Genomic DNA, 15,876 nt, shown 5'->3' on the forward strand with positions numbered 1-15,876 from the left:
ACTCAGCTAGCTGCCGTGTCAGCCTGATGGCTGATTTAGGCGTATGCCGCAATGTAAGGAGGAGTGGCTGTGTCAACCTAGGAGGCTGATTTAGACCAGCCTGGTCAGCCTGAAAAGACTGATCCAGACTAAGCTAGCTGCCATGTCAGCCGGATGGCTGATTTAGGCGTATGCCGCAGTTTCGGACTACTTAACCTTGTTCATGACGCAAGGTGTGTTCATCTCGTTTTAAGCCAACAGGGGCGTCATTGAGGCAAGTTATCGTCATTCTAAGACCAGATGGAGACGCTGCAGGATTCTGGTAGCGCAGATATCCCTACGTTCCATGTTCGTTTGTGCATGCATGCTGGGCCCTGATTAATTGCGATTAGTGCGAGCTACGTCCAGGGGGTGGTATCAGGGGTAGCTGGATAAGCATATTCAGCTGTCAACCAGGCTCCCTTTCGTATGTTCCACAGTCCGCCTGGTCAGGGTGCTCCTTGTGGAGAAAATAGGTTAGGCATGTTGGAGTGCCGTGTGCCTTGTCACCCCGCGTTGGCGGTTGTGATCTGCTAGACATCCTTTCAAAGTACCATAGACGCTAGGATTCAAAGTGATGTACTTAGAGAAGCCCGAAAATAAGAAAATCTATTAGAATGATGTGAAGTACTGCCGCCATCTCATGGGGTACGCAGCAATTGTGGTCCCAGGACGCTGCCAGACCACACCATCCAATAGTAGTTTAAAGTCTTAAAAATAACTAAAGACACCAGAAATAAGAGTGAAATTGGCAGTATGCCTACCACCGGACTTTTATTTTATGTTTAAAAATGATTTGGCTTCTCACAGTACATTATTCTGAAAGCTAAAGTCTACTTATTATTAAAAGTAATATCTCTTTAGGTGAAGTATGTTCTATGGGCGTTGTATGATTTGACCGTCCATAGTCATCAGTCTGTATCCACCATGGCCAACAACTCCTTCTACCTGGTATGGTCCTTCCCATTTATAGGCGAATTTGCCTGCTTTTCGCTTCTTGGTGTTCTGAAACACCTCTCGGAGAACCAGGTCTCCTACCTCCAGGAGCCTGACTTTTACATTCTTGTTATAACTCCTGGCCACTGACTGTTTGTAGGCAGCCAGACGGATTTTTAATTTTGTTCGCAGCTCGTCAATTGTGTCCAGTCTTCTGGTCATCCCTGTACTATTCAGTTCCCTTGTCATATTTCCATACCTGTTAGTTGGAACTAGAACTTTTGACGGAATGACTGCTTCTGCGCCAAACACCAGGCTGAAGGGTGTTTGACCTGTTGCTATCTTTGGTGTCGTTCTGTCTGACCATAATACTAGTGGCAATTCATCTGCCCACTTTCCTCCTAACTCCTGTAACCTCCTTCTCAGATTATCCATAATGATTTTGTTGCCGGATTCAGCTTATCCGTTGGACTTTGGAGTCCTAGGTGCTGGCTTTTTTAAGGTGATGCTTCACCTGGCACAGTATCCCTCGGTGTCGTTGGAGATGAATTGTGAGCCATTGTCACATATGATTTCTGATGGGATACCAAACCTGCAAATAATGTTTCGTTTTATGAATGAAATTACCTGTTTGTCTTTTACCTCCGTGAATGCTTCTGCCTCTATCCACTTGGAGAAGTAATCTGTCATTGCTAACATCCAGGTTCTGTTTCCTGTGGCCCGTGTATGGACAAGGCCCTCGGGAACTGCGTCCGAGGGATCCACACCCGGCATAATCGACTCGAGGTTCTTTCGAATCGAATTAAGACAAATTAGAGTCGCCACCAAGTTTTTTGGGAACTTGGAACCGTTCAAGTCAACTTTACACCTTTCATCGAAAAGCATAAAGCCAAACGACTACGAGTGATTAAAGATAAAGACTTGTACCCTATATCACTCGATTTGAATGACTCTCGTAATCCAATGGTATTTAGACGGATCCACAAACCATAGATCTTGAGTAAGGGGTGAGGGTACGTGTTGGGAAGCCCATAAGGACACCCAACCCCGCCCGTCAATAACGGCCTCTACTAAGTCAAGTGTCGGATTTCAAACAAGGTCATAGCTACTTCGATGTATGATATGCAAACGTTGTTTTAACCCTATCATGTGACAACAATTTCTATGTCGTTTTAGATGCAACTAAACTAACTTCGTCAAAGTTGTAATTTAGCATGTGGGTTGATTAATCTAGGCAACATTTAAACGAAACACACAAGGCTTAAAGGGGAATGGGGGAGCCGTTGGGATCTACCTATTACAAACCAGGCATTTCATGCCGACACAACAACAAATTAGAGATACAACTCGATCTAAATACAATTTCTACATACAAAACAATACACGACAACACACACGGCCGTTTGGCCTAGAAAACCGTGCACATGAGGGGTGGCCCACGGCTCACATGACCCACGGTCTTGGGTCACTCCTCGTAATGCGTGCTCACGCTTAATCTCATCGAATTAGACATAGGGCTACGCACCAAAGCATGCATTAGCATAAACCGGGCCATGTTGCTTTAGACAACACGCGGTTTACTACGCTTCTACAAGCATTGGGAACAACCGTCTAACCAAACAAGACCAAGGTTTTTGAAGAGGTTTTGACTCAAAAAGAAGTAAAATAAACTCGAAAGTTACAACTCGATAAATAAACGATAAATTACAAGCTAACAAACGACAAAGAGCAAAAGGTAAGAAACAAGCGAGACAAAGAAAGACATGGCCAACCCCACGGCCCAAAGCCACGGCCACAGACACGGCCAACCTAGTTCCTAAGTTAGATTCATTGGTTAGATCGAATGATTGCGAAAAGGGATAAGAAACAAGTTAGAAAACGAGTTAGAAACGATGTTGATTGATTGTCGCACGAGGGTGCATCCTACACGGCCTAAAGGGTCTAAATAGGTCAAATCTGCTAATTAATTTAACTCATCGAGTGTCAATAAGAAGGTTCTAATCACGCACTCTTATACTAGCGAGAAATTAGGTGAAAGAGAGAGATGCATTCAATTGTTTACAGAATCGTCGATTGATTTTATAACTTACGTCGAAGCCACCTATCGTGTCTAATTAGGTTATTAAATTAAATTAATGTTATCTAAATATGTCGTAGGTTAATAATCAGAGGTTAAGCTAACATACAACGGGTCCTAGGGTATGTCGAATTGGCCGAAATAACAAGGGGGTCAAAAGCGAAGAACGAAGTTAGAAACTTATTTTATTTATGCCCTACCTTGAACACGAGGATATGTAAATGAGACGGGGGTGTACGACCGACAGATGTAGCGGTTTTTTTTCCCATCTCAAGTCAACGCGGGTGTTCATGGTGGTACTTTAACTCATACTCGGACTAACTAGTTTCATAGTTAAATTAAAACAATCGATAAACAAAACGAAAACAAACAAAAAAAGACAATAAAGAACGAGCATAAATCAAACGAAATAAAAGGGAGAAGAGGAGGATTTGATGCACCCTCAACCTACATGTATCGTTGACACCGTCTTGGGTCGTAATCGATGGTAGATTTTATCTCGAGAGGCCGTCGTCGACGAAGAATAAAGCAAACACGCGTTTTGGAAACTTTCTGGACAGCGATTTTCAAACAGTGATATCTCCCTCGTTTCACGACGAAAATTCGATTTAAAAGATGTTTTGGAAACTAGAAAGAGAGGAGAACAAGGATCTTAAGGCAACCCCTGCTCGTTTTGGGTTATTGGGCACGAAAAACGAGCACAAACAGAACTGGACAGACAAGAAGAAACCGCGAAAACAGAGTGTTATTTCACTCTGTTTTTCGAGGGATTTCGTGTACTCTCAAGGGCAATTTGGCTCGTAAATCTTTGTCTAATGTGTAGATGAATGTTATGTGGTTAATTTGGAACAAGAAACTCGAATTTTGATGAAGGTTTGATGGAGGAACGAAAGGGTTTTCGAGGAGGACACACAAACAGTTTCAGTTTGTGTGTCGGTTTGGTTTAGGGTTTTTGAAGGATGTTTAGGGTTTGTTTCTGAGGTTTAAAGCTTGTGAGTGATGGTTGGATGTATCGAGAACTTAGAGGAATGAATGTATGGTGAAGGGGTGGTATTTATAAGGAGTTAAAGTAGGTTAAAAGAGAGGGAGGAGCAATCGGGCTCAATCCCGTATGGCTGCTGTCCATCGGCTTTTGTGAGGGTTTTAGGGGGGTTTTCTTGGTGATTAAGCTAGGATAATATGGGTAGGATACTAGGGTATGAGTTAGGGTTAATGGGTACGGGTTTTGGTAGTGTTTGGAGCGGGTTTGGGCTCGGGATTTGAGCTGCCAAAACAGGGGCTGCTCGGTTTGGTGCGGGCTGTTTGGGGCTTGTTTTGGACGAGAATTTGGGCCGTGGTTGGGGGGTTCGAACAAGGGTGGATGGGTAGAGGCTTGGGTTGGTTAGTGTACTCGAGATTCGTGCCAATTCGCAAAAGAAACGGGCTGAAAAATCGAGCTAAAATCGAGCTCAAAAACACATGGTTGAAACGAGTTTTCTTCGCTTTTAAAATCGATTTTTCAAATCAATTAACCCATTAAAATAAATGACCTTTCAAATCAAATATATTCATAAAATGATTTTTCAAATCGAATATTTATTTTATTTTCAATAAAATAAACTTGGGAAAATAAATTCAAAATAAAATAAAATAAATTGAATTTACCTAAAAAACCATAATTTAAATATCATTTAAATTAATAAAATGAACTCACTTAAAAAACATTAATTTAAATATCATTTAAATTAATAAAATACTTCATCGACGACGCCCATTCTACATCGTAAAACGAGCTCCAAATAATGACAGTGACAACTAAAGAATACATGTGTCCTATCATCATCGGGTGTTTGTCGGGTTCTCTATAAATTCCAATATCGACGGATACGGGTATCTACAGAGCCCCCACTTTGACTGAGGCTTGGACAAGGCGAAAGTCAAAGTATACCCCAGGTCCCTTTCGACCGAGGATTCTTGGTCGTTTATAGTCCATTAGACTTGCGTATATAAGCTCTTGACCATAAGAAGAGATCATACCTGAAACTTCGTTGGGGATTGACTCTTGCTTCTGTTGTGTCGAAATATCATTGTTGGTCATCGACCCATAAATTGCATAAATGGTGGGTTGAGCCTTATCCTTAGGCGCCTACGTATCCGTTTCTGACGGAATCAAACCCGCGTCGTAGTTCGGCACTGCTGACACATGCCCAAAGTTTATCATCTGCTGGCGCTTGTCCGAATGGGACGGGACTTTCCGAGGAGGTTGCCGCCGCTTTCATCATCTGCTTTCAGCTACGGAATTCTTCCATTTCATACTCTTGTATTGAATTGAATTCTTGGTGGATGTCATCCTTTTCATCTTGATAATGGTCTCTGAAGCCAACGGCTTCAGAGCCCCCAGTTTGCAATGGCTCTAAAGTCGAAGACTTTAGAGCCCCCAGTTGAAGCATATCCTGCTACATTTGAAACACAAACGCACTTGCAAATATCATCACATAGGCACATTTGGATCATCAATCTTGAAATTGGATCATTTGAAAGGTTGGGTCATCGACCCGAAAATTGAATTTGAAAATTTTGAATAATTGGGCCATCGACCCGAAGTTTGAATTTGACATCACTTGGAATGTTGGGTCATCGACCCGAAATTTGAGTTTGAAAGACTGGGTCATCGACCCGAAATTTGAACATGTTGAAAATTTTGAATAATTGGGCTATCGACCCAAATTTTGAATTTGAAATGAATCACTTGGATGTTGGGTCGTCGACCCAAAATTTGATTTTGAACTTTGAGATTTGAACCTTGACTGGGATCATCTATCCATAATGCGCAAAAAGTTTTTGAAATTTTGAAATTTTGAAATATCTGGCATTTTGAAATCGAACCTTGATGGGTGAGCATGAAATATGACTTAGACACTCTGTATGACTCGTAAACCACGTGGGAGTAGCCCGCTACCGTAAAACAGAAAGGAAAATAAAACCGTAAGTGTGCACGGGTTTTAATTCAATTATTAACTTGTTAGGGGTAGAAATGTAAATTGGCCGTTCCGGCGCCAAAAGATGGCAAATGGGAATCACAAGGTCGTCGAACTTGGGACGAAGATATCGTATGGCATGGTCGTGCTCCCGAGGGCACATGGCAATCAAGATCACTTGGCATTGACAGGGTGAATTAAACTCACGGAGCAACAACGTTGGCTTCGCCCAGACACTAAACACAGACTGATTTTATGAGAACACTTAGACATCACACATCACTCTTGTTGGGAACATTCTGTCACTCTTCTCCTCGCCTCCTTTCTTTTCAGCGAGTTTCATCATTTCTTGCCACCGCCTTCTTTCTTTTCAGCGGGCTTTTACTATTTTTTCTTCCACGCCTTCTTTCTTTTCAGCGGGTTTTTCATATTTTCTGTTCCCAACACAAACCCACATCTATGTGACTCAGCATTTTTGCCTAAACCATTAGAATAAAGCTCATTCTGAGACTCGATACTATTCATCCGAACCTATATCCTTATCCTAGCCTACATCGAGTGCTAAGACCGACTCAAACAAAGGTGGCTTCATTTGGACTTGGTTAGGACCCGTAAGAAACCGACAAGATGACAACTTGGTTGATGAGTGGATTGAATCCCTTGTTCAGAAGGACTGCCTACGTATTCGCGTGGAGCGAAATCAAATCCGACGTAGTTCGATCAAGGTGCATAAATTTGGCATTTTGATTGTGTGTACACACTCGAAGGTTTCACCTAAGGCATCATGTCATATCCCATTCTAGCCTGTAATTACCGTTAAATCCCGTGTTTGGGGTTAGGTGTAAAAGGCTCGGATCTTTTGGGATGTGGAGCTTGGTAATAACAAGTTGGAATGGTTAACCATCATTCTGAAGGTTTGTTTTGTGGTGCTAAGGCCAAGGGATTATGGCTTACATCGTGGTTGGAAAAGGTGTCTCGGGTTTGATGCAACCCTAGTGCAAATGGGTTGGAAAACAATGTGGGATCAAATCTCCATATCTGGTCCCTAAAGGCTGGGTGTAACAACACAAGCGGAATGATTCTCAAAATTCCCGACTATCCCCTTGTAACCGTCTCAGGAAGGACTTAGAGGGTAAAGAGGTCACTACTTATGCTTTTGGGCTTCGCCCATTGAACCTCAACTATGGGTACTTGACTTGAATTCTGGCCTCTGTAACTTCGACATTCGACCAAAAGCATTCTGCAATAACTTCAACATCTTTTTTTTTCTTTTTTTCTTTTTTTTCTTTTTTCCTTTTTCTTTCATCACTTTTCTTTTTTTCATTTTTCTTTTCTTTCGTCCTTTTTTTTTTCATCTTTTCATTCTTTTTCATCTTTTTCTCTCTTTGAAAATGATCTTCTATTCATTCTCTTAGTCATAAATGGATACACCTTGAAAACTGGGTTTTGCCAACTAATTTGGGTAAGAACTAACAATTCCTTGTTAGAACGGGTTGATATCTTCTCCCTTCGAGATGGGATGATTTTGTTGGGAAAAGGCTTGCCTTCCATCATCGATAGGGGAAACAAGGAGCTAGTCCGGGTTCGTCATAGAATCATCTAAAAGCTTGTCACAAACATTGGTTCAGATGGAGGTTTTCTACCGCCAGACATGGAATAGGTAAAGGAATCAAACACAGGATCCTAGTGTACCTTGCATTTTGAAACAGGACATATTTCTACCCCAGGGATGCCTTTGAGTGTGTTGTGCATTTAATCATGCTTTCAGAATGATTGAGGATTGGAAACAAGACATATTGGGAAACGAAACTGCAACTTTTTATTGGAATGACAAAAGCTTAACAGACTCGAAGGAACGATTCCTAGGACACATCCTAGGTCATCGCAGAACAAACGACTCAAATTCAAGAAAAGAAAGTCCTATACTCGACTCGACTAAGAAAAGAAAATAGATCCCGACTCATAATTTTTCAAATCTGGTCTTGAGCTTTCCCTTGTTCATCTGTCAACTTAGATGCTCGGCTCTTGTCCTTGATCCCTTTGATGGTCTGCCTCCATCCTGAGGTAGTCCTCTGAGGATCTACGCCTGTGATGAAGGTTGGTGAATCGAATTGTCTTTTATTAACTTCGTTAATGAGAGGAGAACATTCTAGAGCAAGACTCCCGACTTGAATTTCATTCTTCGAGTTTGGCAAGAATTGAAAGCAATCCACAAATATCTTCCCGATAAACACCCCTTTCAAGTGACATGGGCGGATAAGATGGGAATAATCGACATTGTCTTCGACAGAAACAAAGTTGGCGTGATCGCCAAATGGATTGGTGATGTTATTAGGTTTAACAGCTGGGATTGGGAGCGTTCCGTTCTCAATCATGTCTTGGATTTCGTGCTTTAGTCGATAGCACCTTTCGGTATCATGGCCTTTCCCTTGATGAAAGGCACAGTAGGCATTTGGTTTATACCATTTACCTTGTTGATCAGCGGGAGGGTCCGGAGTTGGACCAATAGGCTTCAACTTTCCTTGGGCTATGAGCCTTTGGAGAGCGTATGTATAAGTGCATCCGATATCGGTGAATGCCCTCGGAGCTTGGCGCTGCAGTTTCTTCGATTGCCCTTCTAAGAGATTGATGGCTTCATCAATATGGGTCGTTGCTGGGGCCTTGGACTTAGACGATGAGGCCCCTTGGTACCCTTTCGGCTTTTCAGCCTCTGCCATTCTGACATCATCTTCTACCTTTATCCCGATTCTTATCAATTCGTTGAAAGAGCCAAAATTCTGGTATTTCAGAGCATTGCGGTAAATAGGTCGTACATTCTTTACGAACTTATCTACCATTTCAACTTCGTCAGGCTTCTTGGCTAATTTCACGCTTTCAGCGCGCCATCTTGCGAGGAATTCAGTAAAGCCCTCTTTTTCCTTCTGTGTCATTACCTCCAAAGTCCTTATGTTGGTTTGAATCTCAACATTGTCAGCATAGTGCTTACAGAACTCCACCGTAATATCTTCGAAAGTGGAGAAGTTCTTGAGGTCCAGATTATAGAACCACGCCTTTGGGTGTTCATCCAGAGATTGAGCAAAAATTTCAGAGAGCATGTCAGCAGGCACTCCCTTCAGTGCTAAGTACCCTTTATAGGCCTTAACATGGTGGACTGGGTCTTCGGTGCCCTTAAACTTTGGGATATCAGTGAGTACCATGTTTGTGGGCAACTTATCCTGAACTGGGGCATAGGCCCTAGCATTTTCGTAGTGGATGTTCTTCCCCTGGGAGAGTTTCAAACGGTCTTCGATGAACTTGAACCGTTTTTCCAGATCAGTCAGTGGTGGAGGGGAATCTTCACCCAGCTTAGATTCGATTGCATCCATTCAGGTCATCATGAGGTTCACGGCCTCAGTAAGCTTGTTAACGGCATCTTCCATTGCTTGACGTCGGGTTTTTGGCGGCCTTTCTACAAGAAAACCTCGTACTGAGTCAATATTTAAAGTAAGAGCCCCTGCACACTTAAGGACTCGACCCCAACTTGACTCGAACAAAGACTCGACTTGAGATTGATTAACAAGGATTCGACTCACGGTTTGATTTAGACATCGGTTTATTTTAGACTCGACAAAACGACATGACTCAAACTGTCATAACTCGATTCTAAACTGGACTTGGTGTGACTAAACCCGTGATTGGGCTAACATAGCCCATGGATTCGAGTGAAAACGTCCTAAAGGGCCTAGCTTGGACGTTTTTTTTTGTGGACTATCCTAGACCAAAAGGTCGACCAACATGACTCGAAGCCCAAGAGGTGAGCTTGGGTGACCCAACAAGGTCGTGTTCTAGACTCTTAGAACAGAACACACCCGGCCTAACACGGCCATGACCCGGACACGACTCGACGCATTTCATGCTTGGTTGAGGTTCGAGAAACATTTTGGATTGATTTTGAAAAAAGAAGGATTGATTTGAAAATGAGATTTGAAATGGGCGGCAGATGCGGCTATAAAAGCTCATTTTGGGCGAAATTTCTAGTCCTATTTGGGCGGCGTTCGCGTTTTTAAAACCATGCTATTTTGAAAATAAGTTGTTCAAAAGTTCGGTTTTGAAAAGGACATGGGAATTTTCGGAAATAAAGACTCGGGAAAACATATTGCACATTGTCATTCTCATGTTATAAGGATGTATGCTCCTAGACATCTCTAAGTCTCGGCAAGTCTTCTACAAGAAGGTCTATGCCCTCCATCCTTTTGCGGTCTTATAGAGCAAGGTGTCTTAAGGTAAAGTACCTAGAAGATCGTCCCCACTCCCAAGAACCACGCGAGGCGAAGTGGAAGCGAGCAATGTGCAGCTTCCTGGCATAGTGGGACGTCGCCCCCCACGCATCACGAAGAAACGCTGGGACGGCCCGGGCAAGTCCTTAAGGGTTTATGCATGAATCGTAGCACTATGAGTAATGTTTTACTTTCCAACACTTTCTTTTCAAGTTTCACCTCGGAGGAAAAGACCCTAGAAACACAGTGTAACTAGTCCTCTTTTCCCCAGCGGAGTCGCCAAACTGTGGACAAGGCCCTCGGGAACTGCGTCCGAGGGATCCACACCCGGCATAATCGACTCGAGGTTCTTTCGAATCGAATTAAGACATATTAGAGTCGCCACCAAGTTTTTTGGGAACTTGGAACCGTTCAAGTCAACTTTACACCTTTCATCGAAAAGCATAAAGCCAAACGACTACGAGTGATTAAAGATAAAGACTTGTACCCTATATCACTCGATTTGAATGACTCTCGTAATCCAATGGTATTTAGACGGATCCACAAACCATAGATCTTGAGTAAGGGGTGAGGGTACGTGTTGGGAAGCCCATAAGGACACCCAACCCCGCCCGTCAATAACGGCCTCTACTAAGTCAAGTGTCGGATTTCAAACAAGGTCATAGCTACTTCGATGTATGATATGCAAACGTTGTTTTAACCCTATCATGTGACAACAATTTCTATGTCGTTTTAGATGCAACTAAACCAACTTCGTCAAAGTTGTAATTTAGCATGTGGGTTGATTAATCTAGGCAACATTTAAACGAAACACACAAGGCTTAAAGGGGAATGGGGGAGCCGTTGGGATCTACCTATTACAAACCAGGCATTTCATGCCGACACAACAACAAATTAGAGATACAACTCGATCTAAATACAATTTCTACATACAAAACAATACACGACAACACACACGGCCGTTTGGCCTAGAAAACCGTGCACATGAGGGGTGGCCCACGGCTCACATGACCCACGGTCTTGGGTCACTCCTCGTAATGCGTGCTCACGCTTAATCTCATCGAATTAGACATAGGGCTACGCACCAAAGCATGCATTAGCATAAACCGGGCCATGTTGCTTTAGACAACACGCGGTTTACTACGCTTCTACAAGCATTGGGAACAACCGTCTAACCAAACAAGACCAAGGTTTTTGAAGAGGTTTTGACTCAAAAAGAAGTAAAATAAACTCGAAAGTTACAACTCGATAAATAAACGATAAATTACAAGCTAACAAACGACAAAGAGCAAAAGGTAAGAAACAAGCGAGACAAAGAAAGACATGGCCAACCCCACGGCCCAAAGCCACGGCCACAGACACGGCCAACCTAGTTCCTAAGTTAGATTCATTGGTTAGATCGAATGATTGCGAAAAGGGATAAGAAACAAGTTAGAAAACGAGTTAGAAACGATGTTGATTGATTGTCGCACGAGGGTGCATCCTACACGGCCTAAAGGGTCTAAATAGGTCAAATCCGCTAATTAATTTAACTCATCGAGTGTCAATAAGAAGGTGCTAATCACGCACTCTTATACTAGCGAGAAATTAGGTGAAAGAGAGAGATGCATTCAATTGTTTACAGAATCGTCGATTGATTTTATAACTTACGTCGAAGCCACCTATCGTGTCTAATTAGGTTATTAAATTAAATTAATGTTATCTAAATATGTCGTAGGTTAATAATCAGAGGTTAAACTAACATACAACGGGTCCTAGGGTATGTCGAATTGGCCGAAATAACAAGGGGGTCAAAAGTGAAGAACGAAGTTAGAAACTTGTTTTATTTATGCCCTACCTTGAACACGAGGATATGTAAATGAGACGGGGGTGTACGACCGACAGATGTAGCGGTTTTTTTTCCCATCTCAAGTCAACGCGGGTGTTCATGGTGGTACTTTAACTCATACTCGGACTAACTAGTTTCATAGTTAAATTAAAACAATCGATAAACAAAACGAAAACAAACAAAAAAAGACAATAAAGAACGAGCATAAATCAAACGAAATAAAAGGGAGAAGAGGAGGATTTGATGCACCCTCAACCTACATGTATCGTTGACACCGTCTTGGGTCGTAATCGATGGTAGATTTTATCTCGAGAGGCCGTCGTCGACGAAGAATAAAGCAAACACGCGTTTTGGAAACTTTCTGGACAGCGATTTTCAAACAGTGATATCTCCCTCGTTTCATGACGAAAATTCGATTTAAAAGATGTTTTGGAAACTAGAAAGAGAGGAGAACAAGGATCTTAAATCAAACCCTGCTCGTTTTGGGTTATTGGGCACGAAAAACGAGCACAAACAGAACTGGACAGACAAGAAGAAACCGCGAAAACAGAGTGTTATTTCACTCTGTTTTTCGAGGGATTTCGTGTACTCTCAAGGGCAATTTGGCTCGTAAATCTTTGTCTAATGTGTAGATGAATGTTATGTGGTTAATTTGGAACAAGAAACTCGAATTTTGATGAAGGTTTGATGGAGGAACGAAAGGGTTTTCGAGGAGGACACACAAACAGTTTCAGTTTGTGTGTCGGTTTGGTTTAGGGTTTTTGAAGGATGTTTAGGGTTTGTTTCTGAGGTTTAAAGCTTGTGAGTGATGGTTGGATGTATCGAGAACTTAGAGGAATGAATGTATGGTGAAGGGGTGGTATTTATAAGGAGTTAAAGTAGGTTAAAAGAGAGGGAGGAGCAATCGGGCTCAATCCCGTATGGCTGCTGTCCATCGGCTTTTGTGAGGGTTTGAGGGGGGTTTTCTTGGTGATTAAGCTAGGATAATATGGGTAGGATATTAGGGTATGGGTTAGGGTTAATGGGTACGGGTTTTGGTAGTGTTTGGAGTGGGTTTGGGCTCGGGATTTGAGCTGCCAAAACAGGGGCTGCTCGGTTTGGTGCGGGCTGTTTGGGGCTTGTTTTGGACGAGAATTTGGGCCGTGGTTGGGGGGTTCGAACAAGGGTGGATGGGTAGAGGCTTGGGTTGGTTAGTGTACTCGAGATTCGTGCCAATTCGCAAAAGAAACGGGCTCAAAAACCGAGCTAAAATCGAGCTCAAAAACACATGGTTGAAACGAGTTTTCTTCGCTTTTAAAATCGATTTTTCAAATCAATTAACCCATTAAAATAAATGACCTTTCAAATCAAATATATTCATAAAATGATTTTTCAAATCGAATATTTATTTTATTTTCAATAAAATAAACTTGGGAAAATAAATTCAAAATAAAATAAAATAAATTGAATTTACCTAAAAAACCATAATTTAAATATCATTTAAATTAATAAAATGAACTCACTTAAAAAACATTAATTTAAATATCATTTAAATTAATAAAATACTTCATCGACGACGCCCATTCTACATCGTAAAACGAGCTCCAAATAATGACAGTGACAACTAAAGAATACATGTGTCCTATCATCATCGGGTGTTTGTCGGGTTCTCTATAAATTCCAATATCGACGGATACGGGTATCTACACCGTGGTAGAGGGCCTACTATGTCCATACCCCATGCCATGAATGGCCAGGGAGAAATGATAGGGTGTAGGGGCTCTGCTGGCTGATGGATCATGGGCGCTGAGCACTGGCAGGCGTCACATTTTCGTGCATACTCTGCTGCATCTGCCTTCATTGTAGGCCAATAGTATCCCCGTCTGAGGGCTTTATTTGCCAGACTCCTGCCCCCTGCATGGTTTCAACATTCGCCACTGTGGAGAGCATGCAACACAGTATGTGCTTTTTCCTAGTCCAGGCACCGTAAGTAAGGGCCTGCTAGTGATTTTCAGTATAATGTATCATCAATGAGTATGAATTTGGAGGCCTTCACTCTGAAAGCTCTCACTTCCTTCTTGTCATCTGGTAGCTTGTTATAGCGCAGCCAGTCTAGGTAAGGTGTGCGCCATTCGTCTGCCTGATCGGCTATTTGGCCTGCCTGCCTGTTTGGCTGGGAGTTCTCACCTTCCTCTGTAACTGCTCGGATTTCTTTCTCGCTCTGTGGATCCTCCAGTTCACCTCTGTCTATTTCGTCCGTCTTCTGAATGGACGGTTCCAGCATGTGTGCTATTGGGATGCTGGATAGCTCTGTTGGTTTGAATGTTGCCCCCATGGTTGCTAGGGCGTCTGCTTCCACGTTCTGATCTCTAGGGATCTGTTTAATCTTGCAATTTTCGAATTTCTGTTTTAACTCCTTTGCTACTTTTAGGTATGCAATCATCTTCGAATCTATGGCTATAAACTCATCATTCACGTGGTTGACTATCAACAGAGAGTCACTGGATATGAGCAGGTGCCTGACCCCTAACTCCAAAGCTAGCTTCATTCCCAATATCAAGGCCTCGTATTCTGTCTCATTGTTGGTTGCCTTGAATTCGCATCTTACTGCTTGCGCTATCAGGTCTCCCTGTGGTGACCGCAGAATTAATCCTACGCCTGCCTCTCTTTGGTTAGAGGCTCCGTTAATGTGCATCTGCCAGACTTCTGCCTCCTTGCTCCCTCCTAAAGTGAGGATATCTTTATCTACTAGATTCTGGATGGCAGGACTGAAGTCTGACACGAAGTCGGCCAATGCTTGTGATTTGATTGCTGTTCTGGGGTCATATTGGATATCGTACCCACTGAGGTGTACAGACCATTTAGACATTCTTCTTGACAGTTCAGGCTTCCTCATGATAGCTTTTAGTGGGTAATTGGTCACGACATGTACAATGTGGGACTCAAAATAGGGGCGCAGTTTGCGAGATGCTACTACCAATGCTAGTACTAACTTTTCAAGGGATGTGTACTGGTCTCCGGCAGCGAGAGACTTGCTCACGTAGTATATCTTTGGATCTGCTCCCTTTCTTGCTCTCGACCAGGACAAAGACTCACCGCTACCTCCGTGACGACTAGGTATAAGAATAGTGGTTCTCCGGCTCGGTTTTGACAGCAGCGGCGGGGTCTGCCGAGGTAGTGCTTCACTCTCGAAGGCTTGCTCGTGCTCGAGGTCCATTCAAACTTCCTCGGCTTTTCCTTAGTACGTCGTCAGAAATGTACTCGCATTTATCGAAGATCTTGAGATGAACCTGTTGGGTCGCTACCTTCCGGCTAGTCTTTGAACATCCTTAGGCTTCTCGGGTGACTCGGTGTAAGATGGCTTTGATCCGCTCGATCTTTGGCCTCTATTCTCTCTCGAGTTACGATATAGCCCAGGAATTTGCCAGAAGATACTCCGAAGGTGCATTTAGATGGATTTAGCTTCATCTTGTACTCCCTGAGGGTGCTGAATGTTTCTGCCAAATGTTGCATGTGATCTCTGGCTTTTTCTGATTTCACCACCATGTCATCAATATATACTTCCATTGTTCTTCCTATCTGCTCTTTGAACATGCGGTTAACTTGACCTCGATATGTGGAGCTGCGTTTTTAGGCCGAATGGCATGACGTTGTAGCAATATATTCCTCTTTCAGACATAAATGCTGTCTTCTCTTGATCTGCAGGATCCATCTTGATCTGATTGTATCCACTCCATGCGTCCAGGAATGTTAACATCTCATGTCCAGCTGTTGCGTCCACCATTGCATCAATATGGGGCAGCGGGAATGGATCTTTAGGGCATG

Source organism: Silene latifolia, chromosome 2, assembly GCF_048544455.1.
Source record: "Silene latifolia isolate original U9 population chromosome 2, ASM4854445v1, whole genome shotgun sequence".
NCBI classification, from domain to species: Eukaryota; Viridiplantae; Streptophyta; class Magnoliopsida; order Caryophyllales; family Caryophyllaceae; genus Silene; species Silene latifolia.